The sequence below is a fragment of the Anas acuta genome, chromosome 15 (assembly GCF_963932015.1).
Source record: "Anas acuta chromosome 15, bAnaAcu1.1, whole genome shotgun sequence".
Lineage (NCBI taxonomy): Eukaryota > Metazoa > Chordata > Aves > Anseriformes > Anatidae > Anas > Anas acuta.
The window spans coordinates 13083139-13098890 of NC_088993.1; the positions used below are offsets into that span (position 1 = coordinate 13083139).

The window sequence follows — 15752 nt, forward strand, 5'->3', positions numbered from 1 at the left end:
TTTCTAAGCCACAATTTTCTCTAGAAATGAGCCAAAATGGGCAGATCTGTGTGGGTTTCTTCTTCCTCCTGAAATATTTAATTTCCTGACTTATAGCCAGGTGTTTAAGTAGATGTTCCCTCTGCAGAAAATGCTCTGATATCACTAAATAGGATTCTGCAATCTCCAGCAGCTAAAGTGCTTAGTTAGGGTCCGAGGGTGGTTTTTTTATCCCGATTTGGTCCGTCCTTACCAAGTGCAGGGTTTGTAGCAGCGAGTGATTCAGGGCTTATCGCTGTGCTGTGGTGGGAAGTGCCGTGAATGCCAGACCCGTGCTTACACGGGCAGGGAAATACATGAATTTTTCCACATCAGTGGAAGCCGAAAACTTTGCTAAAGGTGCCTGCAGCTGCCAGGGGCGAGATACGGCTATGCCAAACAGCTTTGTGGGGCAGAAACCAGGACAGAAAACTTAAATGTGGATTTTATGCCTTGGAAAGCTGTCTATGAAAGGCATCCCAGGTGCTGGTCTGCTGCTGGTTGTGCAACAGGTAATGTTGGGCTCCCTGGCTGGTGGTCTGGCTGAAGCACAGGAGCTGTGGTTCTCCTGAATTCTCCAATTTGGTAGTAGAGATATGAATTAGAGAGCCCTGGGTGGGTTGTTGGCTGTATTTGGAGGGCTGCAGCAAACCAGCAGCTGCTGGTGGGTCAGTGTGGGGTCTGGATGGGGTGGCTGTCTCCATTTCCTGTGCAAAATCCCCATTAAAGACTGGGGTGCTATGGTAACGCCACCTGCAGAGGGACAGGAGTCATGATGACCGTGGTCGGGACAAAGTTACCTTCCCAATTACAGCCTCTGGCAGCATGTCCTAAAGGAGAAGGAAAGGCAATAAGGGAAACGAGCTTCTGTTTATCGTCCTGAAGGTCTGTCTGTTAGCTAACGAGGCAGATGGCTCAGCCTCTTATTAAATGATGCTACTTAGCACTTTTGTAGAGTTATAGGTAGTAACTCATTTAAACCGGGGCTCTGGGTCGACGAGGGGCTTGAAATAGCACCTCCTGCCTGGGAATTGGTTTTGGTGGAGGTTGGGCAGGTCGGTGCAGAGGACAGGAGCAAACCCAGCCTGCAGGAGCTGGGCTCAGCCCTCGGGTGGTGTGGCTCTGTAAGGCAATACCTCAGCACTGCCTAGCCAAAAACCAGGCTGCATTGTACCACAGGCAGCAACAATGATGGAAGTGATATTTAATCTAGGAAAATACATGATACATAGTCTAATATTCCTTGTTTATCCATCACATAATGCAGTTTGCAGGGATTAAATATCCCTCCTGTAAAGTTGTTTGAGATCAGTGTTATTTGTTTTGCAAATGATCCTGACAGGGATGCTGAGTGCTATTGATTACCAATGGCTCTTTAAAAATTACTATTATGCTGCGAATTATGAAGCTTGGGGGTATCCAGTTATATGATAATGGAAAGGCATTGGTGTGTAATGACATATGCATCATAATAAATTTGCTCTTCCTATGTAATGGAGATTGAAAGGGACAAGACTTAACTGATAGCGTTAGCTGTCTGCCATGGTGTGTCCGAGGGAACATGATGGAATTGCCTGGTTGTTCGCCGTGGCAAAATGTAATAATGACTGGGAAAGCAATTTAAGAAAAAAATAATAATGAAGAAAGCCCTTGTTCTGAGCAAAATCTCCTCCATCTTCCTGTTAAAATATGTAGGACACTCCCCTAATTCATAAATAGCTAAAATCCCTCATTGCTCTGCTCCAGGAGGACCTACAAAGCATCGGCCAGGTGACAGCCCTGCTGATGGTCCCAGGGAGCTGCTGGGCTTGCTTGGAAAGCCTTGGTTGGTGCCACAGCCGTGATAACAGGCCGAACAGGAGCCCTAAATCACTGGGAATTTCAGTGGGTCAGTGCCCTTGAAGCCAACAGAGGACACTTGTGTCAGGTTGTGCACTTCTGTTCCTGATGATGGATGTGAGATAACACAACTGCTCATTGTCTGGGCTCTCCTGGCATTCCCCAGCTCCATTCCAAGGTCTTCAGCACCCTGTGTTGGGGAGGAGCTGAAGGGCTGCTCTGCACAACGGTGGCTTGAGCAGTGTCCCAGGGACCTTCCCACCTTGGGGACAGTGACAGGGACCTTGCCCTGGCTGCTCTCTGAGCAGCCACAAGCTGCTCCCGATGGCCTTTCCGTCACAGGATGGCACAGAGGGCAGGAGGGGAGGACTTGATGCTGGTCTGTGATGGGCAGTGTGTGGGGAAGGTGTGTGGTGTGAAGGTTAAATCAGACACCTCTTACTGTGGCTGTTCTGTGCTCCTGGCATCCTGCTTCAAACACCAAGTGACTGCAATGCAAATAAGCCTCTTCCTCATCATGCTGCTGATCTACAGGAGAGCCCCCAGACAGCAACCGCCTGGGTCTGTGCTTCTATATTATCACACTCAGCAGCAGCTGAGCATGGAGAAATACATGTCCAGGAGCCAGTGCCAGCAGAAGAGTTTAAATCAAAAGGAAGGAGGGGAAAAAAAATCCCCTTCTTCCTCCGGCACCTTCTCAGCATCCTTTATGATAAAATCAGGTGTTCACCAAGCTGCTGGCATGGAGCCCCTGTGCTGTCCTTCTGGCCACCCAGCGAGGAGGTGCCCAGGGCAGGAGAGCTCCTCCATTGATGCTGATCCATTTTCACTCCTGTCGTTTTGTTTTGCTGGGCTGCAGTGGGGATGCTCGCACAGCAGCTCCGATTCCCTTAGAGAGACTCCGCACCTGTTAATGTGGCACTTAGATGAGGGAAGGAGGAGGCGTGGGCTTATTTAGGTATTATTTTGTGAGCTGTGAGATACTTCCTAAAGATCCAGCACCAGCCTCCCACGAATCCTGCTTGAAAACGGGGTGGAGGAAGGCTGAAATCCCAAAAGGCTGGTGGGAGATTAGAGCTCAAATACACTGGAGGCTGGGCGCATGCTGACCACGAGCAGGACTGCCCCTTGGAAGGGGCTGGGGGGGCTGAATGGCCACAGGGACAGGGAGCAGGAGCTCCTCGAGGCAGCACTGTGGGAGCAGTGCTCAGTATGAACACCAGTGCGGAGTAAATAAACCCCCCTTCTCTCTTCCCTTGCAAGGATGCTATCAGTGGAAACGCTCTGCCCCTTGACTTGCAGTAATGTAATTATTTATCGTGCTGTTCTTGGGCCAAGTCCTCTGCAGGTTGCCGCGTGCTCTACCCCGTCTCGTGACCTGTTTGTAGCTGCGCTGCGATCCAGGAGCAGGCGACAGCCGCAGAGATGCTGGTGGTTGTTAGAGGAGGGCTAAGCACCAAGGAGGGGGACAGCAGCAGCGTTGGTTTTGCAATACAAATAAAATCACGGGGTTTTGTCAGTGCTTCAGGTGTGAGATTCTGTGCTTTAAAGCAACAAGGTCTTGAAAACTTTTTTGGAGGAATTGCAGTCTCCAGACTGTAGAGGGAGGTGATTCTGGGAGGGGGGAGTGCAGGAATGGGTACAGAGCCCAGGAGATGGGGGACAGGGTGGGGTGAATGGTGTCTGCATCCCAGGAATGATGTCTCAGCCCAAGGCTAATGGGGATGTCTGGGGTTTATTGCAAGCAGATCTCTGTTCGTCATCATTCCCAGCTGAAGCTGGGTCAACATGCAGAGCTGCAGAGGAGGTGCCTGTATCAGGACAAACGCTTGACTTCTGTGGAGATGTGCCCAGGTGTGAACATGCTGGAAAACAAGGTTTTCTACAGCGTTACCTTTGCAGATGCCCTAACCTGATGTCTGAGATCCAAACCATCCCAGGGGAGAGAGCTCTCTTCTAAGAGCTCTTTGAGTAGCAAACACTTCACAGTGACCCAGAAGAGGCTGGGTGGGGAAGAAAAGAGTCCTTGTCTGTCCCTGCTGCTCATGTGGACCTAAAGGCAGCAGGCGAGTGCCGCTGATGCTTTGATTGCCCTGCTGCTTTATGGAACAGCCATAGATGATGTCATGTGTGTAGGATCTTGGATGTCTCTTGATCCAGCATTGCATTACATCTTATGATTTAAAAAAATAAAAATCAGCTGTTGTGATTGGAGCAATGTCCTTTGACTGAGCAAATCAGCCAGTTATTTTTCACAGCAGCGAAGACGGGAGTTGAGGGGGATCTGAGTGACACAGGGACGATGATTGTGCAAAGCAGACTGGCTGGGGTGAGGGTGGGGAGGGCTCTTGATACTCCAGGTGGAACCCGACCACCCTCAGAGGGCCTGGGGTTGTTGCATGAAGGTCAGCCATGTGCTCACACAGGGTTTGCTCCTTTTTGGAAGGGTTTATCTGGAAAATGTGGATGCAAGAGTGTCACCACCTGAGCTGTTGCCAGTCCTGACATGAGCACTGTTGTGCCAAGTAACACCTGCCAGCCCTGTAGCATCCCCCTTGGTGGGGGAGAGCAAGATGAGCAAACGGCCATGGCTTAGAGATTTATCGGAGGTTTGATCCTGGCTTAGAAAAACTTTGTCTGTGCTAGTGTTGATTTTCAATTTGATGTTTTTCCTGCTGTTGTTAATGGAAATCCAAGTGCAACGGTGCTGCAGAGATCCTGACATTGGGAAGCAGCAGCCTGTGTGTCCTGTTCCTCTGGAAAAAGGGATCTATCAAAACAGTTTCTTTTTTTCATGCTCTAATTTTTGCCACTGTTGGTTTATTTTTGTTTTTGGCTTCTTTTTTCCCCACTGTATTCTTAAAACTTCCCTTTCAGGGCTTAACAGCTTAACCATTTCAAAGTCATGCCAAGCGGAAATGTAGCATACGATTTTCTCACTAAACATTGTGCTGATCTCTCAAATGTATTCTGGATTTGTAGAGAAGCTGCAAAAAAAGCTGGGCTGAAAGAGGGTGAGAATTAGCACTCTGCTGAGGAGCCAGGCCTTTGGATGCTTAGGAAAGATCTGGGTAAGCAAATGCAGCTCCTTGCTGCCTGGTCTGCAGTGCTGGCATGGCATGGGGCTGGTGGGCAGGAGGGTGCCTGGAAGCACATCTCCATCCTGAGGACAGTGGTGTTTAATCTGTCCTTACGTGTGGGTCTTGGTCCCTGAGATCCGAGTTATGCTCCAGGCTTTGCAGCCAGATCCCTCTGGATTTCAGCAGCTCCTTAAACCTCTTGCGCATCCCTTCTTTGCCCAAAAAGAAAGGGACAACTGTACCCAAAAGAGCCTATTTTCAAAGGAGAGGTGCTTTGAATCTCTCCATAAAATGCCTTTTTCCCCTTATTTTGCCAAGTAAAGTACAACAGAGAAGTGATTCACCACCAATGCCATTTGTGCCAGATCTTGCAAGGAAATATTACTTGTGATGCGCAAAGGATGCTCTGCCCTTCCGACACCCTGAGCTTTTGCTGGGGTTGTTGGCTGCCTGCTCTGCCTGTCCTGCTGAGATGCTGCTGGGTTTGGACCAGAAATGGCCTCTCTCCCAATTCATCCTCCCTGTGCTGATGGAGCACCTCTGATGGGAGCACGTGCTGCCTGTGGGAGCTGAGCTATCCGACTGCAGGGACAGCCCTGTGCCATGGGAGCTCGCTGCTGAAGGGACTCCAGTGACTTTTGCTTGGCTCGTGCTCCCACGAGACTGAAAATAACTGGATTTTCCCTGGGAGGAAGAGAGCAATGAGCATTTTCAGGAAATGCAGGCCTTCCCTTACTGCTAAAATGGGTCATTGCTGCCTAATGACTGCTGTGACAGGTCTCTGTGCAAACCTGGGCTCAGGGTGATGATATGGGTACAGCCCAGGACGCGAGGAAACAATTTGGTATAGCAGAGCTGGGAGGTTGGTGCGAGTCCTTCTTCCCGAAGCCATAGATCAGAGCTATTTTTCTGCTATCCTTGGCTTTTTATGATTGTTCACAGCAGAAGACCTTTGAGGTTCCTTACCAGCTGCAGAAAATGCCTGCGGCCATGAGCTGGGCTCCGGATCGCAGCAGCCTCCGTTAGAGATGCTCAGAGCTGGAATTTGCTCTTTCATTATAGCTTGCAGGGTGAAGTGAGGGACAGCTCATGATTATTAGTAGCTTTAAAATTAATAATGCTCTTTCTAATCTTCGTCTTTCATTATTAATAATCATACAGCATGCTGTGTTATAGCTAGACCAAGGAGTGCCCAGCATCCCCCGGTGCCGGTGCAGTTCAGAGAGCTCCACATGGCTGTGAGCAAAGGGTTCCCAAAACCAGGTCCCTTGTGGGTTTGGTCTGAGGTTGTGTGGGCAAAGGCTGTTTGATTTCTGAGAGTTTCACCTGTGTAGATCCTAGCAGGGGGGACAGGCTGGATCCTGTGCCCTGCCAGGGCCATGTGCCTTTGAAGCTGCTTTGAGTCCCTGCTTGCATCGCTGAGACCAAGGGCAGAGTGTGGTTCTGGGACTTATTTATAACACTCCTAGGGCAAAGGGAGGGTGCGTGAAGGTGTCTGGGCTGTGGGCAGAGGTAAAGAGTGCTGCACTGAGCAAAACCATGCAATGGCAGTGCAGGCTGCAGGCACCAGAAGGGTGGAGGGAGTGTGTGCTTGCTGCACCTCTGGCTGTTTGGGTGCAGGTAAAGGGAGCTGGGAGAAGAGGGATTTCCCAGATTTGCTCTCTCCTAGGTAAATCTTGCTGGTGGATGGGTGCTGTGCGTGTGGAACAGCATGCCTTGGTGCTTTAGGGGGTGGTCTCCCAATGGGAGACTCTGCCCGGAGCTGGGAGCACTAAGGAAGCTGGGGGGCAAAATCCCTTGCTGCAAGATTTGGGGAAAAGCTTTGGGGAACAGTGAGGAGGAGCTAAATAATATCACGGTGATATTGTTTATGCTGTAGGAAATCTCCCTTCTCTCCTTTTCAGTTAATAACCATCAGGAGGGAGATGCTTCCCTAGCTTGCAGGGGAACCAAACTAAAGAAGCCAGTTGCAGTCATGTCACTGGAGAGTGGCTGGCTCCACTTGAGTTTGTTTTCCCACTATTTGGGTAAATAAAGTTAAGACAACGAGGAGGGCTGCTGAGATGGTTGGCAGTGCGCTGAATCCCCTGGGAGATCAGGGCAGCGTTGTTTATTGGGGGGGAGCTGCCTGAGCATGAGGGGTCAGCCTTGCAGCAATGTAGAGAGAAGGGAAACAAACGCGCTCTGTTTTAGCACCGGATTCATTGCAAGGAGATGTGCCAAGGATCATTAGTGCCACAGCCATCATTATCTTTTTGCTCGGATTAGTTTTTTTCCATTTTTCTCTTTTTTTTAAAGGCAAAAAAAAAAAAATAATGGCTTGTTCCTGTTAGATCAGATAGAGACAAAATAATAGCAGTATCACAAAGATTGAGGTCTGTGAGATTAAATTTGAAAAGGGAAGAGAAATGAGAGCTTCGGCCCTGCTTGCTGTTACACCAGCCGCACAGATAAATGACTCCGTATGCAGATAAGCAGGGCCAAAAGAAAAGGAAGGCTGAGGAAGAGACGGCAAGAAAAATAGGAACTAATCAGCAGATTCAACCACTGTAATGCAGTAAACATGGAAAATTGCATTATATTAGCTCCTCGGCTTCTCATTGTATGTATTAGCCACAAAGTCATCGATAGGCAATTTACCGTGGAGATGCAGTGCTGCAGACCAGTATCGGAGCTCTGCTCTCACAGGGGAAGGCATTTGCAGTGCGAAAAGGGAAAAGTTGTCTTCTAAACTGCATAAAGAAGAAGTGGCTGATGTTGAGCATGAGAAATGCCTGCAGTTCTCGGTTAGGAATGTGCTCTCAGGACGAGTACAGCAGCTCTATTTGTCCCCGGTGCCCGGGCAGCAGCTGCTTGCTGAGGCGAGGTTTCATTGCAGTCCTGGGACATTCCCCTCGAGCAGGAGGAAATTGGTCTGCTGCGAATTTCTCTTGATTTTTTTTTCTATATATTATTTTTACCATTGAACTCAATTTCTCTGTTGTTCAGTTTCTCACGACGAATGGCAAGTAGCCACTGCCTCTCCCCTCAGGTTCGGGTGAAATCAGCACAGCACATTATTTGCAAATCAGCTTCATCCTCCTGACTGCGGGTTAAACTCGGGATGGCTTGAACCTGGGTCCTTCCCAAAATATCCATTTAGGCCACGTAATGATTCTAGCTATTTCATGCATAGAAGATAAAAGAAGATCTGCAATTTTTAAAGCTTTGAACCAAAAACTTGGGCAATCATAGAAAAAGGATTTAAAAACAACGTCTTGATGATACAAAGCTGGGAGAGATGTAGCCCTAAACCTCGCAGTAAAACCCTGTTTCTCTGTACTTTTATCAACAGCTCCACCCATGATCGGTGCATAAATCCACCTTCAGCACAGGATGTTGGAAAACTACCGAGGGACAGGAACGTCATCACGGCTGCTTGGTGAGAAGGGAAGGATGCACCTCCAGGTAGGGCTGGGACTTGGTATTCATCCTCTGTCCCCATCCATCATTTGAATTGTGTTAAACCTGCTTGTTGCATGGATTAGAGGGGGAGAAATAAGATTTTTGCAAGAGGGGGACCTCAGAATTGTTTCTTTAAACTTGTCTCAAGCCATGAATAAGTTGTTTGGGACCTGCTGTGCACCCAGTGGCTCTGGGATCTGTCTGACCAGACAGATGGTGGCATTTTTTCCTACTTTTGCTGTTGGTTTTCATCTATCTCATGGAAGTTTGTTACATGAGTTTGGCAGAGCTAGGGCAGCTCTGCCTCCACTCCCTGCAGCATCGCTCTGCCATTACCCCTCCCAGGGTCAACCCTAACATCATCTGTGACACTGCCCCTTCCTAAATGCTGTGCCTGCTTCTCAGGGCTTGTAGGAATGGCTGAGCAGGATGAAGCTGTGTTGGCTGCTGCTGCTGAGCAGCCTTTTCTGCGTGGGAGCAGAGCTAGGCTCTCCTACCAGGCTCTGCTAATCCAGCCTTGATCCACATACTTCAAACAGGAGCCTTGATTTAGGGATGTGCTGAGCACTTGGCTCTCCCAACAGGCTGCTGCAGTGCCTGTGAGGACAGCAGTGTGCCCCAAACCCCACTGGTTTTACTTTGTGCTGAAGGGGCTGGGATTGTTCCCTGGGCAGCTGCTGAGCAGGGGAAGGCTGGAGAGGAGCAGTGATGCTGGTGGGAGGCTGGTGGCTTCCTGAATTTTGGGTTTGTGGCTGTCTGACACCACTGAGCTGAGCCCTGGCAAAGCCGCTGCCCCCAGAAGGCCAGCCCAGTGTGGTAACTGGATTACAGTCCTTACAGCTATCTTCTGAGGATGGAAAAAGGGGTTTTCAGTCACACAGGATAGCTTTAAACTCTGTTTAAAGTGCTGCTGGGCTTTCCTAAATAAGTGATGTGGTCCCAGAGCAAACCAGGCTCTAGAAGCTGGGTAATTCTTGGCAACATCTGTGGTGCAGGTGGGGAGCTCTCTCTGACACCCATTTCTGTGTTGATGGCTTTTGTGTTTTGTCTCCTGAGCAAGTGGTTAGAGGCAATATCATCAATTAGCCTTCTTATACCCAAGTGCTAATACCAGTGAGCAGTCAGACTCGTTGCCTCCACTGCAGCCCTTTCTTTTCATGGTGTTGGTCATCCCAATCTGCACTTCTCCCTCAGCATACTTAATGTTTGTTTCCTGCAGTGACCCCTGGGGGCTTGTGGTGGACAGATTGCTCTTGCTGGGGCTGGTTTCTGACTGGGGCCTCCTGGGAGACGGCTGTGTGGAGGGGTTGGGGTCTCTGGTGTGCTGTGTGAGGAGGAAAGCCATGGTGGGAGCTGTGGGACCTGGTGTCCTGACATCTGTGCTGGAGCGTGGCCATGCCAGTGGCTAAACTGGGCAGAGTGAGGTGTGCTGGGGGCTGGAAGGAGCTGTGTATTTCATGTGAGTGGGTCTTTCATGAACGTGTGTTGGCACCGGGGCTTCCTCACCCGCAGGAGGAGCTGGGTATCTTGGTGAGGCGGCTTAGGTTGAGTGCTCCATCAGCACATGTTTCCCCATGGCAGGAGTTCCTCCGTGACCAGGGCTGACTTCAGCTTTCCCCTGTACTTAAACACTCGTGCAGACCTGTTGGAGCCTGGCACCACAAGCCCAGAGATGTGCAGCGGTGGGCTTTGCTCCCTGCAGCCTGTGCGCCCTGGGAGAGCTCCAGCACCCTGCTGAGCCCTGGGGAGATGTTCCACCCCCTTCCTTCCCATTTTATACATGACTGCTTGTTCTGCAGCACAACCCATGTGCTGTGTGCCCCCTCGTGCTGGGGATCCTCTGTGTTAAGGTTGGGAAGCGTCGGGCACTGCTGTGTGTTCATAGCTCAGTCCTTCAGAGCAAGGCAAGGGCTGAGTGTAACGCCTTCTAATGTTCCCACTTCCAATTATCCTCTTAATTACTCAATGAAATGCCCAATAAAACAAATCACTATAATTTCTATTTTATTCTCTGCCTTTCTCCATTTACTTAAGAGCACAGGACCCATTAAGGAGGCCCCCTCTCATCAGGGAATACTTTCCGATAGATCATACTTACCAAATGGCTTTATGTTCCTATCCTGCCTCTCGTCCTCGCTTCCTGTGCCAGTTTGCTAATTGCCAGAGACACCAGAGGCTGGGAAGCGCTGCCTCCCTCGCTGCCCATCCTGCTGAAGTCACAGTGCTGAGTTAGTGACATCCCCATGGCAATAAGTTTGTGACATCCCCATGACAACAGCCTGTGATGTCACTGCCCGAGATTACAACTTTTTGGAGCATTCAGGCAGCAGGGCTGAAATTCCTGGGCTCTCTCATCTCTTTAAATAGAGAGGGAGGGATTAAAATGCAGGGAAGCCTTTAAAATTGCTTTAGATTTCCCTTTTTATTTTTTATTTTTCCCAAGGGAGTGGGGATGGGGATTGCAGGGCTGCCACGAGCAATCCCTTCCTCTGTCCTGCAGCAAGCCCAGCTCCATCCCGCAAATCTGGGGGCTTGCTTATGGGGAGCTGAGCCTGTGCCAAAGGCAACTCCTGTGTGGGGGTCATCCCTCCAGTGTCCCTGGGGGTTGCAGGTGTCCCCTGCCCTGTGCATCTCCCTCTGGCTCTGCTTTGTGACGCTGTGAACCCGAAGCAAACCTGGGGTCTGCAGCCTCTGCTCTGCCCCAGACTGGTGTCTGCACTGGCTTCCTTTAGTGCTGTTGCCTAATATTCAAATATAATGTGGTGCTGCTCAGACATAGCCGGGGAGGGAGGGAGACTTGGGTGCACGCTTCTCTAGCAGCAGGGAAATCACCTTAAAAATCCAGCTCACGCAGCGAGGATGCACAAACCACATCCAAGCTGGCAGCCCCAAAACTTGCCTGGGGAAGCCACCTCACTGGTATTTCGCTAACTCATTTAGCCAGCAAAGCAAATCAAGCAGCGGAAGAATCAATCTCTTTTTATTTTAGTTTTTGTAAGGTGGGAATAAAAATGATGTTTCAAAGGCTGGCGTGTCTCGGCTGAGCGGCGGTGGGGAGCAGCCAGCACCGCAGAACATACTGTCCTGTCTCCCAGCTTCTCACATCGTAACTTCTAAGCTGGGTTCAATAGAAATAAATGTTCAGTAGTTCCAGTGGTGGCCTTTGGAAATGGAGCTAATGGAACAAGGCAAAAAAAAAATCATTACACCGTTTTGACAAGCACTTAAATATTTAATGCTGTGCACAGCCTCATTGCAGGGAGCTCGGGGTGCACCTGCAGGAAGTGGTGCCCCTCGTTAGCGAGGGGGAGTCCTCCTGCAAATTAAGCAAACGAGATATGAGCTGTGTGCTGGTAAACGAGCCGAGGGCGGCTCTGCTGGTGCTTCCCGGGATGGGAGCGTGGCAGCCGGCCAGTTCTTGGAGAGAGCTGGGAGGAGAAGGCGGGCTGCTGCCCCGAGCCGAGGAGGCTGCGGCGATTAAATAGGATCTGCTGAAATCCTTCCAAAGCGGGCTTAGGAATTAAGAGCTGTCAATGTCATGTTGAGGGTCACTCGCTGCAGGACACCTCCGGCCTCCCCTTGTGCTTCTGTTTAGCCCTGTCTGGGCATTAGGAAAGGCATCCTTCGTTTTGGAGCTCTTCCCCTCTGCTGTGGTAAGGCGAAATCTTGCCAAGGAGAGCTTCTGAAAAAGTTGCTTGGTGGAGGGTGAGGATGGGACCATTCACACCGGGCCTGGAGTTGCCTGAATTCAGGCACCGTGAGGAAGGTACCCTGCCAGAGGAGGGTGTTTTCCCCTCTGCCTTCCTCCTCATTTTTCTCAGCCAGGAAGCGCTGGTTGCAGCAGGGAGATTTTCACACCTCATTAAAGCAGAGTGTCCAGCTCCAGGCAGCCATCAACCCCAATCAGAGCGATTTAAAAGGCTGCGCTTCCTTTAATCATCCGGAGATGCTCGGGTTTGGCGGTGGGAACAGACACTCCTGTATGAAGGGGATGGAGCCGCTGAAATGATGCTGACATGAGACCCATGGCATCAAAAAGCAGCAGCTCCTCACCTGTTTGCTGGCCCAAGAGCAGACCTGGAGGTTTAGATCTGTCCTTCATTTGCTGTCTCATTTCCCTCTGTGAGAAGTGCATGGCTGTGGACCTGTGACTGCATGAGCAGCTCTGAGATGTACAGGCAGAAAACACCTCAAAAATAATACCAGCTGCAGCCAGAGCCCTGTGTGCTGAGCCATGCAAGCACACCGTGGCCGTGTTCGTGCTGTACTTTCTCCTAAACACCTACAACCACAACACCTCCCCTTGCCATTCTCCTAGCCCTGCATCAGCCATACATGCTGCAGACATTGCATGTGGGGAGGGCAAACACATGAGAAACGAACATCCCAAAGTCACACGCGTGTTGTCTGCAGAAGGCGAGTGTTTTCCTCAAACATCCTGCACGTGCAGAGGTGCTTTCACCATGCCCACAGCTCAGCTTCCAATGGTATGACTTTCCCAGGAGCAACTTCATAAAGTGTCATTGTTCTTATCAGAATCTCCTGTGGTGGACTTCAGGTTTTAATTGAAGGAACTTATTTTAAAAAATAAGAAGTTTTTTTCTAAGAAAGCAAATGTTTGTTTTTTTGTTTGTTTGTTTGTTTTACCTGAGCAGGAGGAGCCCACCCCCGTTTTTCAGTACCCCATCATGTCATTTGGCTGCCAGGTTGCTGGGCACAGGCTGTACCCCCAGGGCTGGTGTGCCCCACACGTGTTTGTGCCAGCAGCCATGCCATGGGACCCATGCGTGCAAAGCCCCTACAGCCTGCACCAGCACCCGCTGGGCAGCGTTGGCCACAGTTCTGCTAAAGGTTCCCAAAACCAGGGGCAACCTAGGCCAAGGATCTCAGCAATTTTGCCATTCAAGTCTGAGAGCTACGGGCCTTATGCTTGTGAAGCAATTAGATTGGTGTTCTGCCCTAACTGCTGCTCATTAGAGATCAATGGGGCCAAAGGCAACGGAGTAAGTGGCAGCCAGGACGTCCTTCTGGGCTTCGATTTGATCTCTGCCTTTCATGGTCCTCCCTTTTGTTCTTGATCATTGGTTTTAAAAGTGCATCTTTGACTGGAATGTGACAAAAGTTTCACTTAAGCAGAGGGGATTTTGGCAAAAAGAGTTGGCCTTTTGGAGCTGCCCTCATCTGTTGGGCGAATGTGAAATGATTGTCCCTGACTGGAACGGATCCTCCGGAGCCGTGTTATTCCACCGGGAGGAGGTATTTTCACCCTTTTTCAACATGGATTATTTCTGTGACTGACTGTAATAGTTTCTTTGGCGGTATTAGGACTTGTTATGTCAGGATTTATTTCGGCATGAAGTGATTGTGCGGGCTGCAGGCCCGTAACTTGTCTTTGTGTGCTGAAACCCGGGAGGCCATCGCCTCCTGCGTCCTCCACGGATGTGGTGGAAGCAGCCTCTGCACAGCTGGGCCCGTGGCCCCAGGCCTGCTGCCACCCAATGCCTCTAACGGAGCAAATTTAAGGGAAAAAAGTTATTATGAAAAGTTACTATGAAAGACATGGAAAAAAAAAATCTTGTAGGTCAAAAATTCATATAGAGAAGCCTCCTAGGAAGAGCAGAGGACCACAAAGGAGGGTTTGCACCTTCTGAGGAGTGGAGCAAGCACTGGGATCTCCCTGGTGTTAACAGCAGAAAATGCACATGTGGTTTGTACTGCCGTGATCCTGAGATATCTAAGAAAGGGCTTTATTTGTCCTAAAACAAATGGTGTTGCTTGTGATGAAGCAGCGAAGCAGTAAGTTGATTAGCTAAGGCAATGTGTTGTGGCAGCTGGTACCTCTGGGAGCCCTCGGAGTTATGAATTTGTGGACCAGCTCCTCAATGCTGCAAGTGACGGGGATTTTGGCAGCCACTCCCCCATCAGACACTCCTTGTGCTCCACCAGATTTTGGAAGAAAAGATTCACTTAAAGCCCTGTAGCGCTGTCCCATGCCAGTTAAAAATTAATTGATAATACTGGCATTAAACTGGTTGCAGTTCTTCCAGATCTGTGAATAGCATTCCAATTATCAAGGATCTCTGGTTTGTGGTGTTCCTGTCTTATTGGGGGTTCAGAAAGGATTCAGTTCATGAATTTTGGTCTGTTCCGAGCAGCGACTCCTCCAGCCTATACAGTCAGCCAGTCTTGAGGCCATTTTGGTTTTCCACTCTTAGCTGATGACTTCCACGGGCAACGACCAACTCAGATCAAATTTGGACATGTAGAGATGGATGGTAGAGGTGATCTGAGCAGCTTGCATCGATTGAGATGGCCAAGGCATGGAAAATAGGATGTTGTGCATCCTAAAATCCTGACATGCTCAGTGTAGGGTGATAGGCAGCTCTGACCTCCTGAATCTGAAGTCTGGATCACATCCTTAGGAACATGACACAACAAGCAAGGCAGTCCTTCCATCCCACGTGTGACAACAGGGCTCCTGGAGGACCATGAGCAAGGGTCTGAGATAGGAGGCAGGCTGGCAGTCCATCCTTGTCTACTGCACGAGCCCAAGTTAGCCTCAGCTACTTTTTGGCAGCCAGATTCCCTGCTCCGGCAAGTGCTGGGCAGCTTGGGAGGTGGTAGGGAGAGGAACGCTCTGTTCAGCAGCTGCACATTCCATTAATTTAATGAGTTTTTTTCCTTTTTTTCTTTTTTTTTTACAAGGCAGATGGTAAAATAGCTATTTTCTGTTGTCTAATAAATACCATCAGCAAGGCAGAAAATGTGCAATCTCGCCAAGTCTTTTCTGATTCCTTGCCCTCCTGTACCGATGCATTCCCCGTTCTCTGATGGGAGCCAATGGGGGTGGCTGGTGGGATGGGAGGGAGATGGGACGCGCAAGACAAGTCCGAAATTGCTGGCAGGACCAGCACAATAAAACTGCAGCTCGGCCTGATTGGGCAGAGCCTCTGTGTCCTGCTGGGAGAGCTGCACTCTGGCAGCCTTTGCCGATCCAATTCTCACTTCATCTGATTGCAGTAATAACAACTCACACAAATTTCCTGCCTCAACCTGAAATCTTCCAGCTCTGCAATGCAAATAATATAATGTGTGATGAGGAGCCCGATGACGGGGATAATAATAATAATAGTGATGATGCCTTTATTCAATGAATGAGTGAATCAAGCAAGCAAAAATAAATGGTATTCAGAGCTTGAAAATCAATAGGAAGAGAAATCAGGAGGAAATGCAGGGGGAATTGCATCTCTGGGGGAGTGCTGTCTTTAGGAATGGCATGAAGAAGCGATGAGCAAAGCCCTTTTGGGCTGGGTACTCCTTTTCAGCCTGTATTGCTCCTGGGCTCTCTCTTCTCCTGTGATTATGTTGCAT

The 15752-nt window shown here is 49.7% G+C and overlaps 1 protein-coding gene across 5 annotated transcripts in view; it reads left to right on the plus strand.

The window, feature by feature from the left end:
- Positions 1 to 15752, plus strand: part of ELFN1 (extracellular leucine rich repeat and fibronectin type III domain containing 1) — a 98004-nt gene that overhangs the window by 12888 nt on the left and 69364 nt on the right. For 4 of the 5 annotated variants that reach the window (XM_068699327.1, XM_068699330.1, XM_068699331.1 and 1 more), the window contains one exon: positions 8272 to 8384. The gene's annotated coding sequence lies outside the window, so the exon portion shown is untranslated. Of the gene's footprint in view, positions 1 to 4837; positions 4929 to 8271; positions 8385 to 15752 lie in introns of those variants that run through there. The other variant, XM_068699332.1, reaches the window with a different exon arrangement.